Genomic DNA, 6467 nt, shown 5'->3' on the forward strand with positions numbered 1-6467 from the left:
ATATATATATATATATATATATATATATATATGTATATATATATATATATATTTGTGAAGATTACAAGATTGCTTATAAGTTTACCAAAAGGTACATTAGGTGCATTTTAATACAAAAAGTGAGACATTATACTGTTAAGTTAACAGTTAGATGTGCAGTGCCACAGAAATGTTATTGAGAACCACTGCTATAAATCTTTTTCAAATTTTTTTTTTTTTTGCAGGACCTAAAGTGCCCCAAAACAGGAGTCAGCACTGAGGGGGGTGAGAGCACTGCTGCATCCTGGAAGTGGTACAGTTTAATGGATGAGGCAATTGGTGGAAGGCCATCCGTGACTCCACCTGTCCTCATTGCCTCATCCTCCCAGGCTGTGGCAGTGCTCTTATCTCCCTCTTTGGTGACTCCAGGACAGGAGGGGAGCAACAAATTTTGCCTCTAAAAGGAGGCGCCGGCAAAGGGCAGTGATACTTTGGTGGAAGTATTAAGTGAAATGCAGGAAAGGGATGAAAGGCTGGACCGAGAGATATAGAGGAAGAATTGAAGAGTGAGAGAGGAGAGAGTGGGAGGAGGAGAAAGAGAGGCCAAAGAGCGGGAGGAGAGGAGAGGAAAGAGGCCAGAGAGTGGTAGGAGAAGAGAGAGAGAGAGAGAGGCCCGAGAGTGGGAAGAGAGGAGAGAGAGAGAGAGGTCTGAGAGCGAGAAGAGAAGAGAGAGAGAGAGTGAGAGAGGCTCAGCTTAGGGAAGACAGGAGAGACCGGGAGATGGCAGCCAGAGAAAACTTGGCTTTCTGGCTGTACTTGAGAAATTTGTGAATAATAAATAGTAGATGTATTTAAATTGAGTAATAATGGTTTAATTTGGAAAAGTCATTTTTTATTTTGTTTTATTTGTAAGTGCATGCATGTAAAAGCATATATAAAAAACATCTCACTTTCATGTTGTTAAATAAAAGTACTTTCAATAACTCATGTGGTGTTGATTAAGAGTTGTGGTTAAGTTTAAACTATTTACAGTAACTAACTGTCATAAAATACACTTCTTTATAAACATTTAATCAGTCTGTACATACAATTTTTAACTTCATTTCATTGTTTTTTTTTTCCATTTTATCAGTTAGTGGATCCTGAAGTATGGTCTGCAAGTGCTGGAGCATAACACATTGTTGCCATTTTGTTTCTTTCTTCTGCCATGCAAACTGCATCCACTGCCTCCACAACAGCTTCATCCTCATCAACACCGTCATCTGTCTTATCTGGTTCCATGATGCCTCCATTGTTTAGGCAGATGCTATGCAGAACTGTGCAGCAGGCCACAACCTCTGGTGCATAAAGGGGGTCAATCTCAAGGGCTTTCAAAAAGATGGAGCGCCAACTTGTTTTCAGAACCCCGAAAACCCGCTCTACAACACTGCATGCTTTTGACAGGTGGTGGTTGAAAGCCTGCTGGATTGGTGTGTGCAGGGGGTCATCAGTCTGATAGGCTGGGACAGACAGGGGTATCCTCCATCGCCAAGTATATATCATGCAGGGGGAGGAGCCTCTGGTAGTATATGGGGCTGTGTTTTAGCACCCTGGCATCATGAACAAACCCAGGAAACCCTGCAAACACATCTAAAAATTTGCCATTGTGGTCACAGATAGCTTGGAACTGTATTGAATGAAATTATTTTCTGTTTAAGTAGCAGAGAGAATCAGTTGATGGTGGCTTCAGGTGCACATGACATCCATCGATGCTGAAGCCAACTTGTTGAACATTGGAGACCCAGCAAGCCAGGTAAATTCATTGCCTAATGAAGGTAGGTCATCACCAGAAGGGATAGCTATGATCTTTTTTATTACGCTGAGAACTTTTTTACTAATGTTGTGGATTTCTCTGTGGACAGTGGAGCGAGGGATGGCAAACGCTCTAGCAACAACACAAAAAGATGTTTCGCTTGCCAACCAAAACAAAAAACACAAGTGTCTCCATAACTGGACCCCAGCCATGGTCACTTTCTTCACCCAAAGCTGTCATCAAACTGTTGAATGACTGGTGAGAGAGACGAAAATCAGGGCGAAGATCACTGACACCATTAAAATAGATTGTCAGAAGAGGAACAGTGTTGTTTAGCTGGCAGTATTGGTTTGCCCTCTCTCTCTAAAATGGAATAACAAAGTGTATATTACAGATATATTTCAATATTTATGCTCTTTTTTTGTTGTTGTGCTGGCTGGAATGTATACAATGAAAACAAGTGGTCTTTTCAATGGAAGTCAGTGCATTATTTTATCCCATAAAATACAGTTTTACACACCTGAATTGAAATGAAAATGAGTACTGAATTAAAATTTATAAATATTAATGTTTTCCTTGTTAAATATTATTATTATGGGAAAATAGCTTTTAACTTGCATATTTAATGTAATTATGCTACCTTTGAAATTAAATAAGTTAATGTAAGTTATGTTTAAGTTTTGGTAAAATTGGCTTTGTTTGTAATACTGTAAAGAACATGAAATCAAGAAAATAATTACATTTCTACATTAGCATTAAAATACAGGCTGTTGCTACGTTTCTCCTCTGTGAGGCACTATACTCATGTTTACATTTCCATCAGCCATGGCACAACCTTCACCACCGTCACTTACTGCATTTATTGTTGCTTGTGCAAGCAAAAATATCCAACGACGACGATTACGTCTCCTTCTGGTAACTTTTGTTTTTGTTACTGGTACCATTTTGATAGCTAATATTACGTTACAAACGTAACGGCATTCGCCAGTGACGATTTCAATTTCCGGTTAGTACAAACCGTAGTGTGCCATTTGGGACAACATATATACACTATCCTGTTGAGTATGTAAGTGCATAAGTACATAGTGCATGAGTGCATAGTGTATAGTGTGCCATTTGGGACGCAGCTAGAGACTCCCGGATGCCCACAAACGAGTGATAATCTCCCGGAAATAGCGCGTCTCCCTCTCAAGCCTGGTTTATACTTCTGCGTCAAGTGACCGGCGTAACCCACGGCGCATGCAATGCCCGTAGCTGTGCATTTATACTTCTGCGCGCTGTCTCTGTTGGTTTGCATTAACACTTCCGAAACGCTAGTGGGCAGTGAGGTGTAAATGTTCCTCTATTTCGAGTTTCTTCGATGCTGTTTTGCTTTTCCTGAACACTTCCGGGATGTACAAATGGCTCAAACTCGCTCATTTTGAGGCAGGTACGGGCGGACATGCAACGACTTTAACTATGAGATAAACACAAAGCAAAACTTTCCATCCGGAGCTCCTTCACGGGACTCCACACTTGTAAACAATCGCTCCATCAGGCTCGCACCATTCACGCGGCTCTCGGTACCGCCCAGACTCTTCAGTGCTACCAAGCAGACCAATCACAGAGCTTGCGCTGCGCGTCATTGCAACATGTAGTTATAATTTTTGAAAGGTGCACGTCAGCGACGGCCACGGCGAAGGGCTATGCGTAAGCGCCGTAGCATACGCCGGCGTTTGACGCAGAAGTATAAATCAGCCTTCAGTTCTCAAATATGTCATGCACTTTTCTCACCCCTCCCCACCGCATTCCTCCTCGCTCTTCAGACACGCCACGGGCACCCTGTCAAACACCACAAAACCACCACCCCCCTGAGAGCTGAGCAGGACTCTGCAAAATAAACCGTGAAACTCTGACCAATGTGGGGAGAGTTTACTCACACATGACTTGTTTTAGCTATTTTGTTTAGTTTAGAAACTTTGCTTTTTGAAAGCGAACCGCACCAAGAACAAAGAACAACACTATAACAATTGTAATCCCTGTTTAGGAACAAATGATTCGATTCACAGGTGTGAAAGAACCCTGAGAACAGGATCAATAATGTGACTATGAATGTGGAGAATCTGGCCTGGTTGTGACAGCTATTGACAAAAACTAGAATAAATAAACTTAAAGCAATAAATATAAGTTAACACATAAAATATAAATCCTTCATTCATAACTCATTCGGTTTGAGTTTTGCTTAATATTATCAGTTTATGAGTTACCATAACTGTTTCATTAAGCCAAAGCCACTTTTTAAAAAATATGGTTTAAACTAAGTTGTTTCATTTAGTGATTTTCACTGTTCTTACAAGATTTACACTGCAGTGTAAGGGAAAAATGTGTAGGTTCTGCGTGTGATATTATGTGTTTCATTACAGGTGAGAATAGTAGGAAAAGAAACAAAACTTGTTTAAATTAATTCACATCAGATACAGTTTGTAACAAAATTTTTATATTTTTATTTAAGATTTCATAGTCATGATTTTAAACATGAGGTTGAAAAAAGAATACAGAATAAACAGGAAGTATGACTGTGCCTTTTTAAAAGGTGAATGTAATGTGATGTAAGTTTGACACAACGTGGTTGAAGTAGGTATTGCACTTCTGGTTCAAAAAACATTTTCACTCTGCCCTTCCTTTGAGGACTCAGAAGCAGTTTGCCAGATTGACGACATTAACAGGAACATTCCTGACTATTGAGCCTAAAGGCTGATTTAAACAATGACTGATTTAATAAAATATGCATTTTTTTAGCAAGGCAAACCAGGGTGCTGAAATATACTTGGGTAAACTCGAATTGGGCTGGTTAAACAGTACATAAGTAGGAAAGCACCTGGGCTGCATAAGATAGAATGTAAATTGCTTAAGGAATGTGCTGAGCAATTAGGACAGATTTTATGAGATTTTTGTTTTATCCTTTCAACAACAAAATGTACCTGCACTGTGAAAGCAGTCTACAATTATTCCTTTTCACAGAAGTTTTAGACCTGTGGCACTTACATCTTTAGTTATAAAAGGATTTAAAAGTTAGTTAAGAGGGAAATTATGCAAAAGACTCTAGAACCCTAGACCCCTTTCATTTTGTGCATAGGCCTAAAACAGGGGTGAAGGATGCATTAGGAACTCTGCTGCACATAGTGTTTAAGCATTTTGATATCCCTAAACATTGGCCAAGTTACTTTTTATCAAGTTTTCTTCTGCATTTAATAACATTCAGCCACATATTTTAGTTGAAATGCACATCAAAGAATTCAGGTTGGATCATATGCTTGTTGGATGGATTTTAACACAAATAATAGTAATAGCTATATTCTAATATTTGAAGGGGCAGCAAACATTGTATCACTTGCAGAAATGAATGTCATTCATTGTAAATAAATCAGTGATGTGCATGTTTTACAGTTTAAAAATTCAGTCCCTGTTATATTTTTTGGTTTAGTTCAAGTGTGAAAAATAAGAGTTGTTTGGAGAAAATTGTGAACCTAGGAACAAAATTAAGAGGATGAAACTGCATGACAATGGCTTAATTGTACCATAGACAAGTTTTGGGTAAAGCTCAGACTAGTCTTGTCAGAGGATTTTCATTATATGCATAATGTGTTTTACTCTATATTAGTCAATATTATTAGTAAAACAAATCCGTTCAAACTTTCATTTATTAACTCAGCTTTTAACTGTTTAAAGTCTCCAAGAAATGAAAACTAACCATATAATTTGGTTAGCTCAAAATGCTAGTTTTGGGGTAAACTGTTCATCTTTGCATGTCATTATGAAAAACTTTTTTGCTCTTCTATTCTTTAATAAAAATCTGAAAATGTGCTTCCTGCTTGTTTTCAGTTAATTTATGAGATTATGTCATTTTAAGGTAATAGGCGTGGCTAACACTGCTCCAACTGTCAGTTTTAAAGAGAAATGGTGAGCAGGAGGGGTCTTTTAGGTTGTAATAACTCTAATCTTCTAAACCACCTTACCTCATCTCTCTGAGTGAAATGCTTACTTTACTACGTCCATTCAGCCCATGGTAGAAAAAAACAAGCCACGCCCACTGTTCGTTTAAAATTCTGTTTCTCTAGGAACTGCGTCACATTATGAAAAGAATAATGATTGCAGCTTCCGGTTCAAAGGGACTTTAAATTTTGGTTGGGTTTGTATTGTACAAAGTACTTTGTGTATTATGTGTGATATACTTGTATGCTGCAACCAAATTGCCTTCAGGTAAAGACTAAGGGCCCTATTATACACCCGGCGCAAGCCGCGACACAGTTGTTGTTTGCGAGTTTCGGCTTGGCGCAAGAGTTGTTTTGACGTTTTGACATATGTGCGCCCATAGGCAATCTGGTCTAAAAAAGGAGGCATGGTGAGGCGCATTGCTGGCGCATTCAGATCAGATCAAAGCTGGTCTATTGTTCAGCGCAGAGCTCGTTAGTTGTGCGCCTCGCTTACACATTGCTTAATACACACAGGTTGTACAGCAATATGCAAATACCTTTACAAATGAAAAAGAATTTAAGGATGAAATTTATTAGTCTACATAAATATAAAAATCATACTTTCGTGCCTTCTTTATCTTGGGGGGCTTTTTCAGTGTCTCAGTTTTTTGACCACACTTCATTATCATTGTTCATCTACTCATTTGCTGGAAATTAGAACTGTATTTAAAAATAGTTTTAAA

This window comes from Danio rerio, chromosome 5 (genome assembly GCF_052040795.2).
Source record: "Danio rerio strain M-AB ecotype USA chromosome 5, GRCz13ab, whole genome shotgun sequence".
NCBI lineage: Eukaryota > Metazoa > Chordata > Actinopteri > Cypriniformes > Danionidae > Danio > Danio rerio.